This window comes from Pinus tabuliformis, chromosome J, assembly GCF_031772625.1.
Source record: "Pinus tabuliformis cultivar Carrire ecotype Pingquan chromosome J, CPIR1, whole genome shotgun sequence".
NCBI lineage: Eukaryota > Viridiplantae > Streptophyta > Pinopsida > Pinales > Pinaceae > Pinus > Pinus tabuliformis.
This window is the reverse complement of record NC_142295.1, coordinates 728,972,579-728,999,988: the sequence shown is the minus strand read 5'-3', so window position 1 is coordinate 728,999,988 and position 27,410 is coordinate 728,972,579.

The window sequence follows — 27,410 nt, the reverse complement described above, 5'->3', positions numbered from 1 at the left end:
AGCATAAGCCAGTACTGTATTACCAAAAAACAGAGTCTTTACATAAGCCAAATATCAGAGCTTTTTTTCATAAATTTCCAACCCTTATTACATTTCTCTTTCCCCTATATATAGAGCTCTTCTACCTGACTGAGATTCCTCCTCAAGAATGAGGGGAACTCGAAATCTACTTCTAATGACACCTATTCAACTTTTAACTGCCTATTAAATATAACAAACTGCTACTAGACTTTCTAGAGATCTAAATCAAATAGGAGTCTAACTCCATATTATGCTAATAATAGCATTAATTACAATCATTCTCGTTCTTTGACATGTGGTCCCTTTTTAGTTTGGCTGTGGTGGAAGTTCCAAGCTCCATACTGGTCTTTAATGTTACACTTTCTCCATTGCCCCTGAAAAATAGAAAAATGTCCTTGTTTATCGGCTTTTGGTTTTCCTCGAAGATGTTCGAATCCAATGAACTATGCCCTTCATCTTTGATTATACAAAACATATCAGAATGCCACGTCCTTGATGTGTTGTCAACCTTTTCCTTGTGTGAAGACAAAAGCTCCTCCAAGCTGTCTGACATATCTTGGACTGTTTTTCCAAATACGTTTTTTGTGAGAAGTTATGAGCTCTGTCCCCGGACCCATTTTTCAGCCAGAACAGAGCAAGGAACAGCCTCCTAGTTTCCAGGAGCAGTAAAAGGATGACTCATCAAGGGCCAACTGGAGGGTTATGAACACTATCAAATTTGAATTCATGGGGTTATAGGTGTCATAGGGAGTGTTTAATTCCTAGATAAGGTTGTTTTAAGCATGATGTAGAATTAGAATCCTAATTGTTTTAGGTTTCTAGAGCTGTCAATTAGTAGTAAGTTGCTTTTAATAGTTAGTTGAATATGTCAATAGGTGTCATGATAAGGAGAATTCGAGTTCCCCTCATGCTTGAGGAGGAATCTCAATTAGGTAGAAGAGCTCTATTTATAGGAGAAAGAGCAATGTAATAAGGGTTGGAAATTGATAGAAAAAAGCTCTGATATTTGGCCTATGTAAAGACTTTGTTTTTATGGTAATACAGTACTAGCTTATGCTTCTCAAGAATCATATAGAGTTCAATATATGAGTTTCTTTTGTTGTCTTTTCATGTTATCTACAGTGTTATGAATATTTGATTACTTAGAAATCACTTGCAGTGTTCTAATTTCCTTCATGTACTCGTTGACTGTCTTCTTTGTGTTTGGTGTGCCCTACCTATATTGAAATCTGAATGCCTTGACTTTTATGCAAAGCTAATCCTACTGTTAATACTAGATCACATATGACTCCATAAGCCCAATGGATACTTGTTAATTTTGTTTCCACCATTTTCATTTTTATTTGTTTCACAAAGAGTTAGCCATCTTGATCATAATCAAAAACCTTTAATCCTTTGAGAGAGCCCTCTAAGGCTAAGGAGGCTAAGCCTTAGCCAAAAGATTGGTTTGAAACAATTACTTGAAGTCTTCCTGGTCTACAGCCTTCCAGGGCCTGATTTTGACATAACACGGTGCACCCTCCATATTATAATTCATAGGGGCTACCTGATTACATCAATGCACTGGTATATTATAACACTTTTGATTCTATACAGTTTGTTCATTGTTGCTCTTGGTGTAATATAATGCATCAATGCGTCTGTTCCTAATAACACCGTTAAATCAGTGCAATAAGTTTAGCCTTACAAATTGCACCGTTCTAATTTAAAATTAATTTTCCATGACGATGCTAAACAATTAAAATCTTGGCGCATTTAATCTTATAAACACACGAGTGCATTTATTCAGATAAACACACCAATTACCAAAGCTTTTTTTGGATGAAAATTATTTTATTTATTTATAAAATACATCTAATGATTTCTGCATTGAATGATACAGGTTGTATACTGATAAAAAATGTCTCATAAGGTCTCAAGTAACAAAAATATTGATCGACACAATGACAACACATCAAAAAAAATCAATGAAGCCAAGTTCGTTGTAAATTCTTTACAAAATTAATATGTTTGAAGTATATGTAAGTTTAACTAATATGTATTATTTGGTGTGTGTCATTAGGGGCCCAAAAATAAAGAAGGTTGATAAGATTATTTCTAATCTAAGTGTAGAAGAGCATAAAAGCCTGACAGAAAAATTGCAGAATTATGAATCAGGTGGATGAAAAAATACTATTCAATATGAGTTTTTATTTTTATTTTCATTAATAATATACTTAAGAATATTAGATAACATGTTTCAAATAATCTATTAATTTATATATGTTTAATGTTCTATAGGGAGCAACAATGAAGGAAAAGATCAATGTTGTTCTAGCAAAAGAAAAATTATGGAACATGTAAATGATGATGAATTGGTCCTTAGCTCATCTGGAGTGGTGTTAGAGATTACTAAAAGGGAGAACTTTTTTTATAAAACTATGGGCAATCTAGTGGAATGCATGTATAGATGTACTTTCCACTTACAATACAAAAATCAATGCAATTATTCTAAGAACGAAATTATATCTAAACTAAAAGAAGCATTTCAAGAGAAATGGTCAATGAGACATGTCAGCCTTACAATAGCATACAAAAAAATATTCAAAAAGTAATATTCATAATTGTATAAAATGATTTTCTAAAATTATATGTATATATTACTACAAACCATTAATTTATTTTAGACTTTAAGCTTCTGTGGTAGTTTTTTGGAGTGGCATGATCCGGATTATCCACGGTATTATGTTTCTTATGTCGACGAAACATAATATTGTGGATAATCTGGATCATGTCACTCCATTAATTTATTAATATTGATTTTTTTATATTTAGTTTTTATAAATCATTATAAAAAATATTTTATTACTTTTTTCAAGAAGATTATGAAAATCCCAAATGATCAATGCGTTGATATATGAAATATGCTAGTAGGAATGTCCAAAAAAGAGTATAAGGTGATGGTAAAAAAAATGGACGTAATTGCATCATAGGAGGAGCCATATCAACAACAATGTGCTTCAAATGCATGTAATCATGATTGACTTTGTACATAGAAAAAATAATTTAGCCTTAAATATTAATTTTCAAGTATTTTCTTGTAGAAAAGAAAACAAGATGGAACTCATTCAACACATAAAACAGGACAAAAAGGAAGTAAATGGTTGATTTCAAAGTTTGTGAGTAATTGTTAATATTTCCTTATAATGTTAACTCAAGGTTTCATTTTTGTATCTTTTAGGTTATTTTACAACAACCATCCTTGAATGTCTTCAAATAGGTGCTAACATACAAAGAAGAGCCATCAGAAGAATTGATTGACATTGGGTTAAATAATGGTTGTGAGTATACGTTGGTATATCAAAAATTAATTGTGGAATTTGTAAGTATATATGTTGTTTTACTTCTCTAAGTTTATAAATAATAGCACAAAAAAATCCTTTATATTAAATATATGATTTATTATGGGGATAAAACTTGTAGGAAACAAAGTATCGAAGTACGCCAACAAAACAGATGTTGAAAGAAGGCAAGGAATTTGGTTTTGAAATAATGTGTATAATTCACGAGTCTCTTCTTGCTATGGTACATTTATTTTCGATTTACATTGATGTATATTATTTATTTCAATTTTCATTATTCTAACCAATGTAGATACACACATTACGCTTATTTTTATGTTTGCATATGGAAGAATATTAAGAAGATGAAAACAATCGATGCAATCAACAAAACATTCCTCCAAATAACCCAAGTCATGGAAGTAGCTCGAACACTGACATGAGCTCCAACAAAGAATGATGATCAATTTGGATATCAATGCAACCTATTGTATTTTTTGAAATATTTGTCTGTGAAAATCATATATTTTGTAATGTAATCATGGACATAATGTCTCAATTGAAAGACAAGGGGTTACCAATAGTAATCCCATTTTGTATGACAGAGAGCCTCTTATTGATATATAATAAAATACATTTTAACTTATTCTATTGTGTTGACACCTAATCCTTGTGATTGGGTAAATATATGTAAATAAATAAATAAGAAATATGAACAGTCATCGAGAGATGAATTGAACAGTCTCTCCCTCATGTATATAATGAAGACCTACCTGATTGTTATGAAACCAACTCAAGAAAAGATAGAAAATATAGATCAATGCCTTAGAATTCAGCCTCTTCAAGGGGGCAACCTCCTTTACATTACATAAATGAACAATTCTTTGATGATTCAAATGAAAAAACCTCCTTTCTATATATAGGAGTCTAAGGAGTCACAATATAATCCAGCCGACCTAACAATAATAATATAAAGCCACAAAAATAACAATAGAGGAATTCTATGGGGCACAGAGATAACAATATGGGGGTAATAGGGGCACAACAATATAAATAAGGGGTATAACTACAATAGTAATGGGGTAATCACTAGTATTATAGGGACCCAACATGCCCCTCTCCTTCAAAAAAGTGTTGTCCTCAACGCTTGAGTAGTTTTGGATACTTCTGCATAAAATTCTCATCCTCCCATATGGAATCTTCAGCGGATAAGTTCTTCCACTTGATAAGATACTCTGAAATTGATCGATTTCGTAGCTGTCGAGTTCTTGTTTCTGTGACTGCTTCCGGTTCCAATATAATTTTTCCTTCCTTGTCAAGTTCTGGAAATATTGTTTGAACTGGGAGCTTGTCGCCTATAACCTTCTTTAAACATGAAACATGGAAAACTGGGTGCAATCGAGAAGCTGCAGGAAGCTCCAATTTGTATGCCATAGTACCAATCTTTTGCAACACCTTGTACGGACCATAATACTTTGGTGATAATTTATTATCCTTCTTAGCTTGCTTTAGGGACATTTGCTTATATGGTTGTAGCCGTAGGAATACCCAATCACCTACATCAAAACTTCTTTCACTGCGATGTTGATCTGCCTGTTGTTTCATTCTATTTTGTGCCAACACGAGGTTATCCTTTAAGAGTTGGAGGACTTGTTGTTGATGTTCGATGTGATGTTCCACTGCCTGAACCTTAGAATTTTCTCTTAAATATGATGTGATGGATGGTGGTTGATACCCATAAAGTGCCATAAATGGGGTCATTTTTGTTGCTGTATGGAAGGAAGTGTTATACCACCATTCAGCCAGAGGCAACCATTTGACCCATTGTGTCTGTTTATCAGATACAAAGCAACGAAGATATCCTTCCAAACATTTGTTTACTATCTCAGTTTGCCCATCAGATTGAGGATGATAAGATGAGCTATGAGCTAACTGAGTACCAAGACAAGAAAATAATTCTGTCCAAAAATTTCCAGTGAAAATGGGATCTCTGTCACTTACAATAATCTTTGGGTTTCCATGTAGCTTTTGAATTGTTTCCATAAATGCAGTAGAAAATGTACTGGCTTTAAATGGATGTGATAATGCACAAAAGTGTGCATACTTGGTAAGTCTGTCAACTACCACCATGATGACACTTTTTCCCTCAGACTTGGGTAAACCTGTGATAAAATCCATTGAAACCTCCTCCCAACGTTGGCTTGGAATGGATAAAGGTTGTAATAGACCCGGTGTCTTAATTGTTTCAACTTTATTTTGTTGGCAAACCAAACATTCCGCCACAAACTTTTGAATATCTGATTTAAGGCCATCCCAAAAAAATTCCTTCTTAACCCTGTGGTAAGTTTTTAAAAATCCTGAGTGCCCTCCTAAGGGAGAAGTGTGCAATTCCATAAGAATCTTTTGTTTTAGCTGGGAATTCTTACAGAGGTATAAGCGATCTTTGTACCATAACGAATCATTTTTCCAGCTAAATGTATCAAACGTACTGGAATCTTGTTGTAGCTTTTGAATAAGTGCCCACACTTCTTCGTCATTCTTCCATTCCTCCCTTGCTTCATTTATCCAATCTGGTTGGATAATAGAAATGGCGCACAACAATGCTTCCACATCCTCATCCTTTCTTGAGAGTGCATCTGCCACCACATTTTGCTTCCCTTTTTTGTAGATGATTTCAAAGTCATAACCCAACATCTTTGTGACCCACTTTTGTTGCTCTTCAGAGGATAATCTTTGTTCTAAAAAGTATTTAAGGCTATCATGATCCGTTTTTACCTTGAAGTGTCTTCCCATTAGGTAGGGTCGCCATTTCTTAAGTGCATGGAGTATTGCCAACATTTCCTTCTCATAAATAGCTTTGCTTAAAAACTTTCCCTTGATTGGACGACTTTCAAAAGCAATGGGTCTTTCATCTTGCATTAGAACATCACCAATTCCATTTCCTGAAGCATCACATTCCACAATAAAGTTTTTTGTGAAGTTCGGTGTAGCTAAGACTGGTGCTTGGCACATTGCCTCTTTAAGATGTTCAAAGGCCTTTGTTGCTTCCGGAGTCCATGAAAATGCATCTTTCTTCAATAATGTTGTTAGAGGTGCTGCTATTCTCCCATAATTCTTAACAAACTTGCGATAATACCCTGTCAACCCAAGAAATCCTCGCAGATGCTTTATGGATGTGGGGATTTTCCATTCCTTAATGGCTTTAATTTTGCTAGGGTCTACCTTAACTCCTTCATGAGATACAATATGACCCAAATATTCCACCTCCTGGACTCCAAAGAAACATTTGGATCTTTTTGCATATAATTGTTTCTCCTCCAATAGTTGTAGCACCCTGTCAACATGTTCAACATGATCCTTCCAAGACTTGTTGTAGATTAGTATATCATCAAAAAATACTAACACAAATTTTCTAAGGAATGGTTTGAAAATTGAATTCATCAAACCTTGAAATGTTGAAGGTGCATTGGTAAGGCCAAAAGGCATGACCAAAAATTCATAATGACCCTCATGAGTTCTAAATGTTGTTTTCGGAATGTCTTCAATCTTCATTCTGATTTGATGATATCCCGAACGAAGATCCAACTTGGTGAAGTAAATTGATCCATGCAATTCATCCAGTAATTCATCAATGACAGGAATGGGGAAATTATCTTTAATAGTGAGCTTGTTGAGCTCCCTATAATTTGGACACATGCGCCATGATCCATCCTTCTTGTGCACCAATACTACTGGAGCAGAGAAAGAACTTTGACTCGGTTGAATTATACCAGCCTCTAGCATTTCTGCAACCATACGTTCAATTTCACTTTTTTGGACATAGGGATATCTGTACGGCCTGATGTTTGGAGGAACACTTCCTGGAATCAGATGAATAGCATGATCATGATCACGCATAGGTGGGAGACCTTTGGGAGTCTCAAATACCTTGGAATGATTGTCCAAGACTTTTTGGAGATCTGGAGAAATAGATGATTCCGATGTGGAAACATCTAGCGAACATAATTGTGCAATTACACCTCTTTGCTCCTTTTTTAGAAGCTTTGCCATCCATTAGAGCTGATTATCTTTCCTGGTTTCCCTGCAATACCCCTTAATTCAACTTCCTTTCCTCCCGTAAAAAATTTGATGAAAAGTTCTTGAAAATTAAAAGCTATTGTACCCAAGGATTGTAGCCATTGGACTCCTAGTACAACATCAACACCTCCCATTGGAATGGAAAGCATTGGGCTAGTCAATACATATTCTCCCATGGATAGCTTGATATTATGGCACCTTCCAGAGCAATTTATTGTTCCTCCATTTGCAATCATCACTTGACACTCTGGTGCTGGATATAGGAAGCAATTCAATTCTTTTGCTACCCTACAATGAATAAAATTGTGGGTGCTTCCTGAATCAATCAACACTATTACCTTTTTCTTCTTGATTTGTCCTTCTATCTTTATGGTTTGAGGAGTGGTAATTCCCGCCAATGCATTACAAGATATGGTCGGATTTAATTGTTCTTCATCTAGGCTTTGTTCCTGGAGTATATCCTCTTCTTTTGACCTTTCTTGCTCCTTTTCTTCTTCCTCTTCACAATCTATGTAGAATAATTTCTTCTCAGCACACTTATGACCTTTAGTGTATTTGCTATCACAACTGTAACAAAGCCCTTTTGCTCTTTTTTCTTTCAATTGTTGTGGTGTCAACCTTATAGGTTGTGGAAGACTAGGGGCAACAACACTTCCATCTTTATAGTTGTGAGTGGTATGCTTCCTGGTTGCCATAATTTTGCTTTCCATTTTTCTTGCTAACCTGAATGCCTTCTCTAATGAATCAGGTTCCCAAAGGCGAACATCATGTTGGATATTATCCTTTAAAGAACCTATGAACACATCAATCCTATGCTCCTCTGGAATATCTTTTACCCTTATGTTCAATTTTTGGAACTCCTCAATGTGCTCCATTATTGAACCCTTTTGTTTGAGACTTATCAATTGGCTAAAAAAAGTGTTGCTTTTTGTATCCTCATAATGTGCTATCAATTCTTTTGTAAAAATTTCCCAAGTGATAAATTTTTTATGAGAGCAAAGCCATTGATACCATACAAATTGATTTGGTTCCAAATATACAGTTGCCATACGTACCTTTTGTGTGTTTTGCACATTATTGAGATCGAAGAATTGCTCCATCTGTAATATCCATGTGGCAGGATCCTTGCCATCAAACTTCCTCATATCGATTTTTGGAATATGGTGAGTCTTCGATCCAACATTAGCATCTATGGAATCATGATTAACATTTCTTTTATTCTCATCATGAGTTTCCTTTAGTACCCTTTCATCCTTAGTGCCCATTTCTTGTAGCAACTTATTCATATTTATCTTCAATTTGTCCATGTCTGTCTTCAAATCTGTCTTCAAATCTGCCATGTCTCTCTTCAAATCTGTGTTTGAATCATCCATCTTAGCTTCCATGCCCTTTATCTTAGATTCCACGCCATTTATCTTAGCTTCTGTTAGCTTTTGTGAGCGTGACATTTGTTGCACTTGTTCTTGTAATTTTGATATATCATGTAGTATTTCTTCCTCTTCTTCATAAGTCATGCTAGAGCTTTCAGGTTCCTTACTTGGTGTTTGCATTTTCTTTCCTCGAGGCATCAGTTACCGATAATAATGCTTTACTATGCCCTTTGAATTCCTTCCAACCAAGCTTACACAAAAATTTAAAAAAAACTACACACCGTTTTTCCCTTTGTAGAATCCTGATATTGAATCTGATGTGTCTCTGTAATTTTGGATCATCCAGTTATGAACTTTCAACTTGTAGTAGCCTTCTGCGTCCTCTTTCCAATGCCACAAGTCTGACCCAAATTGGATTCTCCAAGAAAGAGTTATACACAATCTACCGAGATGACCTGATTATAGACTAGTTCAGTAGAGCGAACTTGTACGACGTGCCACGAGTCACTGTTTCAACCTTTGGATCTGCAAAATGCATACAATAAACTACAGTCCGTCCTCTTTCTGTACCTTCTTACAAAATTTCAATCCGATCCCCAGAGAGAAAGTTATGACAATTTTCCCCAGGTCACCTGTTTTGAATGTAATTCAGGAGTCTGGAAAAAGACCAACTTCCTCAGATCATATCGCCCCAAACATCGCGCAAAAAACTCTGAAATTCGGACCCAAGGTTCAGCGCGATTTCTTCTCAAATGGGTTTTTTTTTGTGACTTTTGAAACGTCACAGAAAAAAATTTATAGCGAAAATTCCACGATGACCTGTTTGGAGCAGCGAAACCCTAGAATCCAAAGCTTTGATACCAAATGTTATGAAACCAGCTCAAGAAAAGATAGAAAAGATAGATCAATGCCTTAGAATTCAGCCTCTTCGAGGGGGCAACCTCCTTTACATTACATAAATGAAAAATTCTTTGGTGATTCAAATGACAAAACCTCCTTTCTGTATATAGGAGTCTAAGGAGTCACAATATAATCTAGCCGACCTAACAATAATAATATAAAGCCACAAAAATAAGAATATAGGAATTCTATGGGGCACAGAGATAACAATATGGGGGTAATAGGGGCACAACAATATAAATAAGGGGTATAACTACAATAATAATGGGGTAATCACTAGTATTATAGGGACCCAACACTAATGGAATGAAACACACGAATCATTTTTGCCTTATGGAGTTACTGCTTGGCCTGACATGGTATCAGAGCCAGTGCCTTCTTTTTTTAGCTCTTATGTCCCTTGTAAATCCCTATTCTTCTCTCCATATAGAAGTGCTGCTCCTCCATACAATGAGCTTCCCATATAATTCAGGGCCTGACACTGCCTATGCTCTCTGGCTCTCTGGACTGTCCACAAACGTTTTTTGCCATAACGTTTTCTGCCATTATTGTGAGTCCATGCAGTCCATTTAAGGAATGCTGGTGCGGTGAGCGTGGAGCGGGAGTGGCTGAGGCCTTGAAGTGTGAAGTTAGAAGTCTTGAATTCCCTCAGCCAAGGTTCTAATTATACAGGAAAACGTTGTTTCTTGGGTAATCTTTACACATTTGAATCAATGCTCAATATAAACACTGTTTCAATATATACGCTGCTCCGGTATTTTTAATGCTAGTATATGCTGCGTGAATGATGCTTTGAAGCCTTCCACATAACGGTGCTTCGGTATATGCTGCATGAATGATATTTTGAAGTTTTTCACTGATCTGCGTGAATGATACTTTGAAGTTTTCCACTGATCTATGTGAATGATGCTTTGAAGCCTTCCACATAATGCTGCTTTGGTATATGCTGCGTGAATGATACTTTGAAGTTTTCCACTGATCTGCGTGAATGATACTCTGAACTTTTCCACTGATCTACGTGAATGATGCTTTGAAGTTTTCCAAAATTGAATAGATTTTCTCTTTTGCTGCTTCCCTTGTTGTGCCTTGGACAACGAGCGCTCGCTCTTTTGGCCTGTGTGGTACCAGAAAGTCACTGGTGGCCCAAGGGTTGGAACATCATGAGACCAACCGAAGAATGGTTGGAATCCATTATTGAGGATGTCGGAAGTTGTTGCAGCTCGCTTGGAAATGATATTGAACTTGTATCTCAATCTGCTGCCTGATTAATCAGAAATGTCACGTGAAGAAGAAGGATATTCAAAAATTTTTGGATGGTATATATATATGTGAGTAAGAGAGCCACTATTGAAGATTGAAGGCTGTGCTCTCCCATCTGACAATAAATTTTGTCTGGTGCCGTCTGTGGAGTAGAGAATTTGCTGTGCATTTGTTTAGGGTAGCGAAGTGAGCTTTATTTTAGGGTTTTGCTAATCTAAACACATAAAATTCATGTGTTTTTTTGTGTTTGAGATGATATCATTATCGCTGACATATACTTTGAAGTTTCTTTGGTACATACTTGAAGACTTTTTGACATGTAAAATGTGTACCCTAAACTCTGTTTAACACATGGAATTGTATTGAGCCCCTTATTTTTGGTACGCTGATAGCATGGTATTGGCGTCCATATTGGTATATAAGGAAGAGATTTGAAATCTTTTGAGAATTCCTTTTTGAGTACAATTTTACTATATATTGGCAGAAGTATTTTTCTATCAGCAGAAATAATTTCTTTTTACAGAATGCATTCAATCATATCCATGGTGGGAATAGTTTTCACTGGCAAGGAGAACTATCCTGAATGGTCCCGGATGATAAAACACACCCTCATTTTCAATGAGTTATAGAAAGGAGTGTGTGTCGAAGACAAAGACAATGAACCAGTACAGCCTACCTCAGACAAAGAGCTCGTCATTTGGGAAAACAAGAACAACAAAGCTTATGCATTAATCGCAACATCTGTAAATGAAGAGGTGAGTCGCCATATTTCGTCATATTCAACTGCCTTTGAAGCCTTACAAAAGCTGAAAGAACTCTATGGCCCACATTCTGCACTTGAATTTGTTCAACACATGATTAAACTCTTCACTCTTGAACTGCAAAATAATGATCCTCTTGCTCTTGCATCTAAAGTAAAGTCTATAATGCATGATATCAAATCCACTAAGGTTGAATTGGATATTCCTCTTATGGCTTTTCTCAAGGCACTTTATCCTACTTACTCCAATTATCTTGAGTCATTGAAAGAAAATGGAAATCTCAAAGATATAACCTTTGACTCTCTTGTGAAAAAGTTTGCTGAAAGAGAGAAAGCCTTTGGAAAGAAGACAACCCTTAAATCTTTTGAAGAGGCTGTGTGCCTTGCTCATAAAGAAAAGCATCCTGCTCAAGATTCTACAAGAGGAAGAGGTGGTCAAAGAGGAAGAGGAAGATATTTTAGAGGCAGGGGGGTAGACATTCTCAAGGAGAAAAGGCATATTTTCACTGCATACGCTGCAAAAGAAATGGATCACATGATGCCTCTACATGCAAGCTACCATGGGACAAAATTGAGCAGAAAAGAAACCAACAGAAAGGTAAAACTAATGACTACAAACAAAGGTAAAGCACCTGAATCCGTTCACTGTGTTGTGGCACAATGTAACATTGGAGTAAATGAAGATTTATTTAATGCTTCACTTGCTTCTTGGAAAAATGATTGGTTGCTTGATTCAGGAGAAACCTACCACATGACTCATAGAAAATATTTTTTTGAAGATTTCACTGAAAATGGATTGAAGAATTTTCATAAATGGATTGAAAATGATGCACAATCTCATATTGGGTCTATTCGCACTGATAATGGAAAAGAATACACATCAAATGAATTTGAAAACTATCTTTGCCAACATGGGATCAAACATCAAACAATTGTACCTTATAATCCCCAACAGAATGGTGTAGCTGAAAGGATGAATAGGACAATCTTAAATATGGTACGATCCATGCTCTTCTTCAAAAATGTAAAGATAATGTTTTTCGCTGATGCTGTTCTATGTGTTGCATATATAAAGAATAGATGTCCATATAATGCTATAAGAAACAAGACCCCATATGAAATGTGGTATGGATATGTTCCTTCGGTAAAGCATCTTAGGGTCTTTGGTTCCACCTGTTATGCCTTGATACGAAAGGTACATAGAAACAAACTTGGTGCTAGAAGTCGTAAGTGTATCTTTCTGGGGTATTCAATCACCTCCAAAGTATACCACCTCTATGATGAAGTAAATAAGAAGTTTGTTGTATCTAGAGATGTAATTTTTCTTGAATCATCCAAAACTGAAAATGTTGTTGAGCGGCAACTTGATCGCTTGGATAGATTCGAAAAAGCAAAATCATTTCAAGAATTTGATAATCAGATTCCACATCTTGAAGGGGGGATTCCTATACTAGATCAACATGTGGAATCTTCTTATGAAGAACACTCTCCCCCACATGAAAATCCAACAACAGATGATGCTTTAAGTGATGTGATTGATAGAATTGGGAGACTAAATCTTGATTCAGTCCCAACTCAATCAACGAAGCAGCTTGGACCATCTAAAAAAGGCCCTCAAAAGTGGCTGACAAAGACACTTGAAAGTGTTCATCCTGATGAGGTTGGAAAGACAGGAACTAGAAATTCAAACCGGAAAAATGGAGGTGATGTGGATGACTCTAATTCACCTGTTGATATGGATGTTTCTTACGATAGTGAATTGAACTTGTCTGCAGATTTTGAACCAACTTCCTTCAAAGAAGCTGCTTCTCATGATGAATGGAAAGAAGCAATGCAAAAGGAGTATGATGCCCTCATAAAGAACGACACTTGGAAGCTGGTTGATCCTCCATTAGGAACCAAACCAATTGGTTGCAAGTGGGTCTACAAGAACAAGTATAAAGCTGATGGCTCACTTGACAAGCACAAAGCTAGGCTTGTGGAAAAAGGTTTTGCACAAAAGGAAGGGGTCGATTATGAGGAGAATTTTGCCCCCACAACAAAATGGGCTACCATCCGGACACTCTTTGCACTAGCAGCTCAGAACGGTTGGAAAGTCCACCAAATGGATGTAAAAACTGCTTTCTTAAATGGAGATCTAAAAGAGAATGTTTTTATGTCCCAACCTGAAGGATTTTTTATGAAAGGACATGAACATAAAGTATGCAAACTGGTGAAGTCCTTGTATGGCCTCAAACAAGCACCACGAGCTTGGTATGAAAAATTAACTGAGCATCTTCTGAAACTCAATTTCAAACATTATGATCTTGATGATGCAACTTTATTTATCAAGAAAGTTGGCAAAATAATTGTATATCTTGTGGTATATGTAGATGATATTTTGATGACATAGAACAATGAAAGCTTCATTGCATCCATAAAGAAGGAATTAGGGAAAAGTTTTGAAATCACTGATTTGGGCTATGCTCATTACTATCTTGGCATTGAAGTAACCCAACATCCAAAGTCCATATTTCTTTCTCAAAAGAAATACATTGGAGATCTGTTGAACAGGTTTGGCATGACAAAGTGCAATCCTCTTACTACTCCAATGGAACAAAACTTAAAGCTCACATCTATTGAAGGAAAAGAATTTGAGGATGCAACAAAGTATAGACAACTTGTAGGAAGTCTCAAATACCTAACTACTACCATACTAGACATTTTGTTTGCTGTTGGAATCCTCTCTAGGTTTATGCAAAAGCCTTGTGAGGGACATTGCTCTGCTGCAAAAAGAGTTCTAAGGTACTTGAATGGAACTCAAGACTTTGGAATCAAGTATACATAGGTGGATGACTTCAGCTTGATTGGATACTCTGATTCAGACTTCGATGGAGACAAAGAAACTGGGGTATCTACTTCAGGATATTCTATGAGTCTTAGATCAGGAGCTATCTCCTGGAGATCACGCAAATAATCAGTTCCAGCAGATTCCACAACAGAAGTAGAATACGTGGCAGTAGTTGAAGAAACAAAAGAAATTGTGTGGCTCACAAAAATTCTTGAAGATTTGCAGGTAAAACAAGTACAATAAACTCCACTCATGATTGATAATACCTTTGCAATAAAGTTGGCCAAGAACCCAAAGTTCCATGATCGAACGAAGCACATCAATACTAAATATCATCTGATTCGACATCATGTTGAGGCCAAAACAATCCATCTCCGTCATTGTTCCACAAATGAGCAAATTGCAGACATCTTCACCAAAGCGCTTAGAAGAGAAAAGCTTGAACAATTCAGAATGATGCTTGGACTCACCAACATCCCTTCAGATTAAGGGGGGGAATGTTGACACCTAATCCTTGTGATTGGGTAATTATATGTTAATAAATAAATAAGAAATATGAACAGTCATCGGGAGATGAATTGAACAATCTCTCCCTCATGTATATAATGAAGACCTACCTGATGGAATGAAACACACGGATCATTTTGCCTTATGGAGTTACTGCCTGGCCTGACATATTGTGTTATCCAATGTCACTGTGAAATGCTACACCACCAATTAAATATATGGATGATTAAATATTATAATGAAGAGATGCAAAATATGATAATATAACAAATTAATCTAAACATCATATACAAATGCAGTAATCAAATATTAATTTATATGAATATTGTTATAAGTTATATGTCGATTTCTGAAAGAATAACAAATTTTAAAAATTACAATAATTGCACTGTGACAGGTCGATGTCTCCAAAAAAAAAAATATCATACAAAAACACTGGTGGATCCATACAATAAAACCACGCTGGTGCTTTACTTTAAATAAAAGCATTGTGATGTCATCTTTTAGCATAACCAATGCCTTTTTCGAAAACGGTCCGAGAATTTCAGGTCTGCAAGCACTGATATTATTTTTAATTAATTCCCCTATGCATTGTAACTCTTAACACACCAATTTTTTCATAGAACTAACACCCCCAATTCCACAAAATATTATTTCCATTCTTGGTACACTATTAAAATTAACAATGACGGATCCTTTATATAACAAACACACTAGTGCATTAATATAAATAATACGCGTCGGTGTTGCATTTTTAAGAGAAAGCATTAGAACTGCAATTATTTTTTGCATGCCCCAAATCCATTCCTACATCAAATAATGACCAGGGATTTTTTTATATAAGCACTGGCGCGATATACGTTTCAAGGTCCGGTGCTCTTTGAGTTGAATGCACTGGGGATTTTTGTTGTTGTAAGCACCGAGGTGGTATACATTTTAGTTTTCGGTGCTCTTTAAATTAAACATCTTGGTGCATTTGATTATGTATGAATTCCAATGCGTTTCTATAAGTAGCACATCAGGGCTGCTTGTTCCATAAAGGACATAGAAAAAAAATCCATTAAAACCTCTGGCCACCCAATTGTTTTTAGTTGTTATGACGCTCATTTATAAGCTCCGCTAAAACATCTGTTCCCAAAATATATGTTTTAGCAGATATTATTTTGAATTTTTTTTCCAATTTTATAACACTAAAAACCTTTGTTATAACCTTTGCTAGGTCTTTTCCTTGTAGTGAATTCAAAATTATAAAGTGAGAAAACCCACTAAAGTAATTTTATTAAAATAAAATGGTAAAAGGGTAGAAAAAGTGGCGAATGAGTTATAAAAATGGAAAATGAGGAGTTTATCCTCATTCTTGCATTTGATCACTTGGGAATTAGAAATTTGGAGATCCCTTGAGAAAAGAGTCTAGAGTTTTTGGAAGCCCACATTTTGGTTGCTAGTTTCAGCGTTGAAACTATACACGTTAGCTAGACTTGGAGAAAAATCACTCATATTTTGACACTGAGCTTCATTGTTGATGGAGAACAAGGAAATGGTATATATGGAGTAAGTTTCTAAAGGTGTTATCAGTTTATTTTATCTGTGACTTTGTGGTTTTCTATATATTCTCTTCATAGGTCAGGTTTGGATCCATATTGGAGGAAAAGTACACATTCCACCAAGGGGCCAAGTTTCTTCCCTATTGGTTGAGTTCTACTACTAATTTAAGGGGCTAAGTCATACTGATATTGCTGAGACTGAACCATGTGTGAAGGGTTGGGACTAATACTTGTTGGGGTTGGTTTTTATCAGCTATAAGGGGCCAATATTACCTTCTCAATTTGGCTAGGTTAAAAATCATTTTCAGTCTGTGCATTAGGACTAGATATTAGTATTGCTGGATGAATTCAGTGGAAATATACATCTCATTTCATGGGAGCTAAGAGCTGGTAAATAAGGTTTTGACTTTGTCACCAAGAAGGGTCGAGTTTCTCCCATTAATGTTGGACGAGTTTTTTGAAGAGGATCATGATTCAATACTTGAGTTTCTCATTGAAATAGGTTGAGTATTGGTGAGCACCAATATTGTAGCAATAATGCTACAACTCTCGGGGCTTCGTACTTTACTTTATCAACCCGGTAGTTCATAACAAACTTGGAAGTGATGGTCTTGTATGCACAAGTACTAGTTCTTACTGCAGGCTGTCACTTGGTCAGCTGGCACAAGATCACTAGGAGCTCAAGCCAACTTCTATGAATTGTAGAAGAAGCTTTAACTGTGATGAAAGAAAGGAAAGCTTACTCTACAGAGGTTATTGTACTTTCAGAAAGAGAAAGAAGATTGAAATTTGAGGTAAAGCTAGCAAACCCTAATTTACTGACTAACCCTACTTTTGCAAGAAGAGATGTGAAAATCTAGGAAAAGAGTGCCATTACCTATTGAGGAAGTAAACTACAGCTATTCAAGCTATTTCTAGAAGGAAATAAGAAAAAATATATTTTTTGGATTTTTGTGTATTTTATGTGAAATTGTTATGCATGTAATTTATTTATTTATGGATGTGGCAACGACTAGGTGGCGATGGAGGGTGAATTTGGGATTTGCAGAGGTGTAGGAAGGTGTGGAGGGGTCCTAGGAGACCTCTGGAAACCTTCTAGAGGCTTTCTTTGCAATCGGAATTCAAAAAGCCACGTACAGGAAGTTCTACAGGAGGTTGCAGGGGATCTACAAGAGGATCTACAGGAGGATGCCAAGAGCTTTCTTAGAGGGTTTAAAGGTGGAAAAATGGTGGGAAAGGGTAGCTGAAGACTAGAGGGATGTGTTAAGGTATCTGAAGCTCATCAAGGATAATTAGGAAAGAAAATGATGGTTGGATTTGTTCAAGAGACAAGAGGAAAGATTATGAGAAAAATGGAGAAATTAGGGCAAATTTGTGAAGGGATGTGAATGACCTGTGAAACATGTAGCAAAATAGATGGTGATGGCTGCTTTATTGATTCATAATGAGTAGAGATGTACTGTAAGAGAGCTACAAATCAAAACACTAAATCTGAGCAAGAAAAGAACTAGATGCACCAAAAACATAACTATATCTCAAGTTAACCTAAACTCTAATCTAGAAAAATAAAATGCTGAACAATGCTATATCGAAAGAAAATCATGGAAATATATTTATTTTCAGAAACATAAATGAGCAAGACAAACTGGACCTGAAGCAAAGCATTTACCTCTAAATCAAATTGTAACACTAGAAATTGCATGGGGAAAGCAAAACTGTGTTTTTATGGCAGCAAGCAGATCTTGACCTCAATTCATGGTCCCCAAAGGAGGAAAGGAGGCCAGGCTCTGTTGATGGCCTTTTTGTATCTTTATCTTACCACTATTTAACCTACTTCAGCAACTGAAATGGAAAGAACTATGTAAAACACCAAAAGAAACCTATTCTACTAAGAAAGAAATCTATCTAACAGCATCTAATTTATGAATTGAAGCAAAACATATAAATACAAAACAAGAGGTGCTGGGCAGCTTGGGTTGGGCCCTGAACCAAGAGCTTCAGCTCCCTGGAAGAACTCAGTGCTGGCTCAGAAAATATTTCATCTCCATTATCAAAATAATAGTCACATTACATAAAATTGTTCACAAAAGTAAGCTTGAAATTAGCTGAGCAAAAGATGAAACAAAAGTGCAAAAATCTGACTAACATCCAACTAAACTATTGAGCACCTAAGACCTCCTATTCATACAACTGGAGCCTCCAACAGCTCTCCTAAAATCAAAGAGGCTTGGCTCCCAAGACTAGAGATAGACAACAGTTCTTCTTCACTTGCTCGACTGTTCCTTTGATGCATTGATGTGGCTACTTGTGCTCCAAGCTTTCTGAAGGAGGATTTGAGGTAGGGGGACACCCTCCTAAAAATCCTCTCCCTTTTTTTCCTCGAATATTGGCTGCCAAAATGCTCATTAAACCTTTTACTTCGTCTCAAAATTGACCAAAAATCTGCATAAAGCACACATTAGACTTCATGGCATAATGGCTAACCCAATTTACTCTATTAGCATAAATATAATAAAAAACATGCAATAAACTAATGAGAATGGTGGATTAAGTTGATTTAGGAGGCCAAATGAGCCCATATAATTACCCATTTATCGGGCTCATCATCACCCCCCCTACTGAATGTGTTTCTCATCCTCTGAGCAACTAGTCTATCTCCTCATCCTTGATGGCCTTAACGGATTCCCTGACATCCCATGCTTCTAATATGACATCCTCCTGCTTATCATGGAATCCTACCTTTCTGTCCACCTCTTCCCACTGTTGTTGTTGTTCTTCTTCTTTTACACCTTCCAATAGGCCTAGTAGTAGTGGAGGACTGAATTTGAGGCCAATCCAATTAGCCTTCAAACTCTGGATAGAGTGCTTGTACAAAGGCAATCTCCTCAATGCTTCTTTCATCCTATTTGGGGAGTGATACTCTGTGATCTGTAGGCTGTGTGGAAATGTGCTCCACCTTCTCATACATGCATGAATGAAGTCATCTCCAAGAAATCTTTCCATGTCCTCAAAATGTGCAATAGCCTGGGCCTGCTCATTGATATACTTACGGGCACTTTGAGAATTATCTGCAAGCTGCTAGTGGGCACTGATGAGAGCCATGGGGTCTGCTGGCTCAGCTCGGATCATTAAGGGTTCATTTTTCTCTTTTGCCATCAACTTCTTGATTTTTGCTGCCCTTTTCTCCTCATGATTCATCCATGATGCCATGGCCATCAACTGCAAGTCCCCCAACCTAGCATTCAGGTCCCATAGGTTCATATCAGTGACAGCCATGTTATGCAAATAAAACTCTACCAATTTTGCCTTTTCTTTTGCTGAACTTTGGTCACATAGGTCTGTAAATTGTTTATAATCCTTAAAAGGAATGTTGCCTCTCTGTGCCAAGGTCTTGATTTGAAACTGTAGCCACTGGTCTTTGAGGTATACTCCATATGATTTGGCCAATTTCCTACATTGTAGTGCCTCCATAGACCAGTTGGCCATGCATGCCAACTATGTGTCCTTTTCTTGCAGTTGTTTCCTTAACATTTCATTTTATGCCTCCAAGTGAGATCTTCTGATTTCTTCTATATGTCTTACAGCGCTCAACTCCTTACCCATCTCTCTCAGCTTGTTCTCCATGTGGCCAATGTCTTCCACCCCTTTGGACTTGGCAATTTGCATCCATCTATGGCTCCTTACCCTTTCTTTTTCCAGTTCAAAGAAAAGCGGGACTGCAAATTTCTGTGGAATAATTTCCCCCCCTTCAAGAAGGTTGTAATAAGAGCCTAAAATAGGCTGGGGGTTAGGTTCTGGAATCTCTGCTGTTTCATCCTTCCCTTTGGTCTGCTTTTTTTCCCTTTTCTCAAGTTTCTCACTCTCCTGTAGCTTTGTTATGGTATCCTGTAGAGCATTTTGTGCCTCCTGTAGGATTGTTTTTGAGTCCTGCAGTTTTACTCTTTCCTTCCAAGTGGAAGATCTAGGACTTCCTCTCTCATAAGTAACGGGGGTTTTCGATGGAGATTCTTCCCTTTTGACAGTAGGGGAATCTTCAATTCTGAAAGGCTCTTTTGAGGATGACTATGGCTTCCCTATTTTTATTCTTGTGCTTTTTCGGGCCCTAAAATACATTTATGGTGGCATTTTCCTCTTTTGTTTGGGTTTAACTAGGGTGCTGAGGGCAACAAGACCAACTGCTGCTTCCCTTTCTTGTCTCTCAGGAGACACTTCTGTCTTCTTTTCCCCTTTTTCCTCTTATTTTGTCCTCTCTGCCTCTGCTAGCGTTGTTTCCTCTAGCTATGTTTTGGTTTCCTTCTCATTTTGTTTAGTTTCTGCCTTCTCTGCTTTAGTCTTTTTCTTCTCTGGTTTAGTCCTTTTCTTTTCTGTTTTAGCCTTTTTCTCTTTTGTCCTAGGTTCCTTCTTTTATGCTCTGGTCTTTTTCTTCTCTGTTTCAGGTTCTTCCTTCTCATCTTCTGTTTTGGTTTCCTCCTCATATTTATGTTCTTCCTTCTCATCTTTTGTTTTGGTTTCCTCCTCATCTTCCCCTTTTTGCTCTTCCCCCTCACTTTCAGAAGGACTGAGGTCATATGTGAGGGATTTTATATCATCTTCTCCTGCCATGTTTCTAAAGATCTCCCAGGCTATGGGGATTGTGAAAGTGTGGAGGGATTTTTCCACCAACATCTTAATTAGTCCACGGTGAGCCAATTGATCTGGACCTCCTCCTTTCAATTTAACGCTGGAATCTATAAGGGACAATAGGAGGAAATAGGGAATGCTAAGTTTTTGGGGTGTGGGAATATCTATGCCATATCTCAGCTCATGCAGAAGTCTAAAATGATAGCCATAAACTATACTATACCTCCCTTCACAGGAAATGTACTTGATAATTTGGTAACTGAATTCATCCCAAGGGTACGGTATAATTGTTCTCCTGATGCCATTTTTGTCCTCTACAGGATGCTCATTTGGTTGGAAGAAGGTCTTCTTGGCTACTTAACCTAGTGGTTTTTCTTCTTTGCTCCAGGGTAGTCCAAGTGGAAGATTGGTAACCCTACTGATAAACTTTGGGATTATTTTCATGGTGAGAACTCTGAAAGTAATAGTGGCATGGGTCTTTGAGTGATGCACCAAGGAAAGTGCAAACTCTTGAGTCACTTCTTCATCGTACCCTCGAAGTTTTTCGAAAAATGGCATCCAATTGGCTTTGGTAAGAATGGCTACTACCTCAGGATGTTCATGGAGCTTGAATGAATTTAGGCATTCCTTCCTCATGAATCCCCCTGTCATTATGTATATAATCTTTTGGAATACCTCAGGTGGAGAAGGAGACAACAATTTTTTCAAAAACAGGAAACAGAGAAAAGACTGTGTTTTTCTTTAAGAAACATGCCGAATTTTTAATGCAATTTCTCTTCTCTTCAGGCTTAATTCTTCCCTAAAATTACATCACTCCTTGTATATGTGAGTACCCAAGGTGGAGAAGGAGACAACACTTCTTTTGTAGAAACAGGAAAAAGATAAAAACTGTGCTTTTTCTTAAGAAATAGGCAGAAATTTTAATGCAATTCCTCTTATTTTTCAGGCTTAATCCTTCCTTAAAATTGCATCACCCCTTGTATTAATGAATATGTGAAGTGGGTTTGTACCGAGCCTACCTCTTCAAGTCCGAATTTGGATGAAAACCTCGTGTTCTCTTATGTAAAAATGCTTACTGGCCTTCCTGTAGAAATGGATGGAGGTTTTCTTGTAGAACTGTCACTGCTCTTGTAGAACCCAATAATGCTCCTGTAGAACTCGATAAGAGGAGGAGGACTGAAAACGACAAAGAATGGTGGTTTCGAGGTTATGGAGGTGGTATGGAGCTTTCTGCAACTGTGGGGATGATGATAAAATGGAAACAAAGGTGGTGAATGAGTTCGAGGCAGAGTACTTATGTTTACTGGAGATATTTCCGACGATGATGTGAGGTGGCAAAAAGGGTACATTGTCATTATTTGGACCGTTGGTCCCTACTGTTGTGTCATCATGAGTCTTCATGCCTTCTACCCGCAATCACTTCCCATCATTTGTGTTGGAGTTTAAACATCCGCCACTACCTGTCTTTTTGGATTTTTTGTGAGTTGACTAGATACACGTGTGGTGGATCTCTGGATGAGCGCAGTCAAACTGGACGAGAGTGGCCAATTAACTGGCCACCTTTCTGGTTTAATCCCAACAATTCCATTCTTTCATGCATTTTCTGAATTATACAGATGCAATAGAGGAGCAGGTTAGACACTTACCTGCTAGTCGAATGCTCGTGTTGCGATGCTGCTAGGTTCTGTTGCTGCTACATGCTCAGATTTCAGTGTTGCATGCCTGTATCCCTACCGCTGTATGTTCTTTGCTTCTAGATATGTGGCTTATTTGCTTCATACAGGTGCCATTTATCTAAATCGTGCTTCTAACATCTTCTTCATTCTTGTGGCTGCACCTATTTTGCTACTGGAGCTTGATTTTAAGGGGATTGGGTGCAACAGGAAATCCTTCTTGCAGCTGCTTCTCCCTCTAAAATTTTAGCTGATGCTTGTGCTGGGAGCTGTGAGGATGCTACTAAATATTCTGATGGAAATGGAGATGGATTTGGTAAGCTGCAGGTGAGTTGTGGAGGCGTTGTTCTTTTTATCTCCCTATTTTTTGAAACAAAACTGGTTTCTGTGTGTGTGTGTGTGTTTTTTTTTCCTGCAGGAAGGAAAGAAATCAATGGAAATGAGGTGATGCAGGTGTGTATGGATGGTTAGGATGGTGAATAGCTCTAGGATGGCTTACATGCTTGCTATGAAAATCCCTAGCCTCTCAAACTGTTTTTAAAGGCTATTTCGAGCTCTCCGTGATTTCTACAGGAGCCTCTTGTAGAACACACAGGGTCTCCTGTAGGATGCACAGTCTTCAGAAAAAAACACAGAGAGGTGGAAAAAAAGTCAGAAATGATGGAGAAGAGTATAGAGGATGTGTAATAGGCTTTGTGGCATGTCCCCTTGCTTCCTATGGTCCATCTGTAACCTGCAATGCAATTGAAAAGTCAATTTTCTCTTTTCTTCTTTTATGTTTTTTTTTTGAAAAGACAACCAGGGTGCCTCCAGGAGGTTTTCACCCTACTTGCCTACCCTAGGAACCTCCAATGGAGGTTTTCACCTAGGGATCTTATTCTCTCTCCTTTTTTTTTTTTAATTTTTGTCATCATTGGACCGCCTCCAAAGAGGTTTTCAACCCAATGATGGGACTCAAGAACCTCACAGAGGTTTTCACTTGAGTCCTTATTATTATTTATTTATTTTATTTATTTATTTATTTATTTTTATTTTAGTGTGTGGAGTGGAGGCTGAGACCTATTCCACCACCAACACTGTCTTATCCAAATCTTTAATGAATTCTTGCTTGGAGAGGGGCTTCTTGTAAATTTTCAATCTATGCCCATTAAAAAGCATGGAGATGGCTTCCTTATCAATAGTTATGATCAGAACTGAACCATTATCATTGCATTTTTCTACAGTGTAGGGTCCTAGCCATCTTTTCCTTAGTTTTCCTTTGAAATCTTTATACCTTGAGTCATAGAGCAATGCCCAATCCCCTTCTTGAAATTTCTTCTCCTTGATATTTTTGTTGTGCCATATCTTCCTCTGAAGTTGGATTACCTCTGTGTGAAGGAAGGCCTGCAATATTTTTCATCCAATCCATTGAGTTGGAGTAGCCTTTCCCTTTGTGCATTGCTGAGATCTAGGTCCAACTGAGCTGCCATCCTTAGTGTATTGTATTTAAATTCTATTGACAACAAAGCCTTCTTCCCGTAGACCAGTTCATAGGGTGTGAACCTTGTGGTGGTCTTCCATGTGGTGTTGTAGGCCCAGGTGGCCTCAACCAATCTATTTGCCCAATATTTTATGTTTCTGCTCACTACCTTAGTCAGAATTCCTTCCAAAGCTCTGTTAGTGACTTCCACCTGTCCATTTGCTTGTGGATGGTAAGGGGTGAAAGTCTTGTGCTTGATTTTATGATGTGTGACTTCAATCAGATTGGAAGTGAACTAATTTCCTTGATCTATAACCAGTTCTCTTGGATACCCGAACTTATAGAATATGTTCTCTCTTAAAAACTCAACTACTTTTTCTTCTGTTGTTGCCCTGATTGCCTTTGTCTCTGCCCATTTTGTTAGATAATCGATGCACACAATGATGTATTGTTTCTGTTTTGAAGGAGGGTTGATAGGACCCACAAAGTCCATGACCCACTTCTCAAATGTCTCAAAAGTCACTTGAGGTTGCATGGGCATCTCATCCTTTGGAGTAGGTTTCCCCATCCTTTGGCACCAATCACATTGGCTGATATATCTCTTCACATCTTGATGAAGAGTGGGCAAATAGTAACCTGCTTGCAGAATTTTCAAGGCAGTCATATTTGCTACAAAATAGCCTCCACAAGGCTCATCATGACAGGTCAGGAGAATGTCAAAACTTCCTCCTCCCTAACACATCTTCTCAAAATCTGATCTTGGCCAAGTTTGAAGAGATTACCCCCAATCCAGGTGAAAGGGGCACTTTTTCTCACGATCTTGCTCTTCTCTTTTGAGGACAGGCGTGGTGGGAACTGGGCTAAAGCCAAGTAATTTGCTATATCAGCAAACCATGGGGAGAGTACTGAGATAAAAAATAGGTGTTCATCTAGCATTTGATCTAATCCAAATTGGATCCTTGAAAGTTAATAGAGTTCTATGACTATTTCAAATTATGTCAGACTCCAAAATATTGTGAACAACGAGCTATCAGGAAGGACCTCTAAACAGTGGTAGTTGTAGCCAACACAAAACAACGAGGACCCTCAGTCAAAGCGCGTTGACCTCTGGCCCATGGAGACCGCACAGTGGCACAAACTAGCAAATAGGGAGTCTAGATCAGAAAACAGAGGTCGTTTTTGATACGCAATTAGCACAGGATAAAAACCTCAGAGAACGAAAATCCCTGACACCTGTTCATGTGAAAAATAGATAAAACCATGCAGAAGTACCCGAAACGTTAGAAGGCTGGTTCCACGCTAAAAAACTAGCAGAATATCGGAGGCATTTCTGGTGGTAAGCGAGTTTAGTAGAGGATCAAGCGATGCCATACACTAAATGACGCGTGTCCAGCGGATGAGAGAGAAAACCACTCTCATCGCAGGGTAACGGTCAAGCAACTCACCCATGCGATAAAAGCGATGATTGTAGGATTTAGAGGCCCCAGATCAACGACGGAGATTTCACCCGATGGGAGACTGGATTTGACGGAAGAATAGGCTAAGGCATATGACATTTGGGGTCCGACATGACCGATGAGCTGGCGGATTAATCATTTCATGAAATAACTGAAATAACGACTGTTCGAGGAAGATTTGGCACTCAGTTCGTGAGGGGAAAAGTGGCCACCTCTCTGTGAAACGTTACATAGTGGTAATGACACAAAAGCAGGGAATTCCAGCGGAAAGAGGTAGGCGATCTGAAGAGCCAAAAGAGGAAGCGAATAGTCACGGGACAGATTGGATTTAAGCCACAAACAGACAAAGAGTAGAAGGGAAATAGAATAAAGAGTGAAGCAAGAAGCATAGAACAGAGAAGTCGAGCTGACCTGCAGAGCTAAGGCAGCATCGCGCAGACAGAACCGAGAAGGGCTTGAGAGGTTCGAGCAACTGTCAAGAACTGAGTACCAAATTGGACTCATCCCATTAAGACTAGTTGAGGTCGAGACTTGGTAAGGGGGAGTCTGTGTACTCTAGTGGCTTGGGGAATCCAAGTACCACCCTACTGAGCATCATCTGTTACAGGAGACTCAAATTGAGCTCCTCACTGTAAAAACTTTGCTTAAAGACACAATAGAAAAGGCCACCACTGAGAGCTGGACCAAGAGATGTAGCCCAGGAGGATTGGGAAAACTCTTTATTAAATTACTGTGTCTTTGAATTTTCTTGCTGTGTTTCTCTTACTATTTCCAATGCCTATGTTTTCCACAATCTTATCGATCCGTTGCTTAAAATAACATAGGCATATCCCAGCGCATGAGTTTGTAATACCTACATTAATTAACCGAGATCATTCATGAGTGATTTTAAGATCAAGTGGTATCAGAGCTATAGGTTGTTAAGGTTAGACAAGATTGTGCTGGATTTAGCTATTGAATGCTAACTAGATCAAAGCTCAAATTAGGAGAAGGAGAGTTGGTCAAAACTAATCCTAAAATTGGAAGAGTCTATCCTCATAAGAGAATGTTGGAGGAAGGTTCTGTGGGTCCAGACCCTCAATTTACAAATAGTTTCCTAGCCATAAGGTCCATGGTAGAGGAAATGTATAAGGACTTTAGAAAACATAAAGATGAAGATTCATTAGGCTCCAAACAAGATAAAGGAGAAGAAGAGTCTCTCCTCCATGATCACTCAAAAGGCAAAGGGAAAGAAGAAAACTTTCTCACACCTCCTAATAGCCCTGAACATAAAAACAAGACATCTTTGATTAAACTAGATGTTAAATTTGATTTACCAATATATGATGGAGAGTTGAATACAGAAAATATGGACAATTGGATCAGACAAATTGATTTTTATTGCAGAGTTTAGAGTATTGATTCAGGCAAGAGAAAGATTCAGCTGGCCAGCCTATGTCTTGGAGGCACTGCCTCGGTTTGGTGGGAAGGCAGGACCCAAGCTGACATGAAGAGACATGGTAAGACTCTTTCTGTCTGGAGTGAATTTGTTTTTGCAATCAAAAAGTAGTTATATCCACTAGCCTACATGCAGCGAGCCATGATGAGCTGGCAGACTCTTCGACAATTGAAA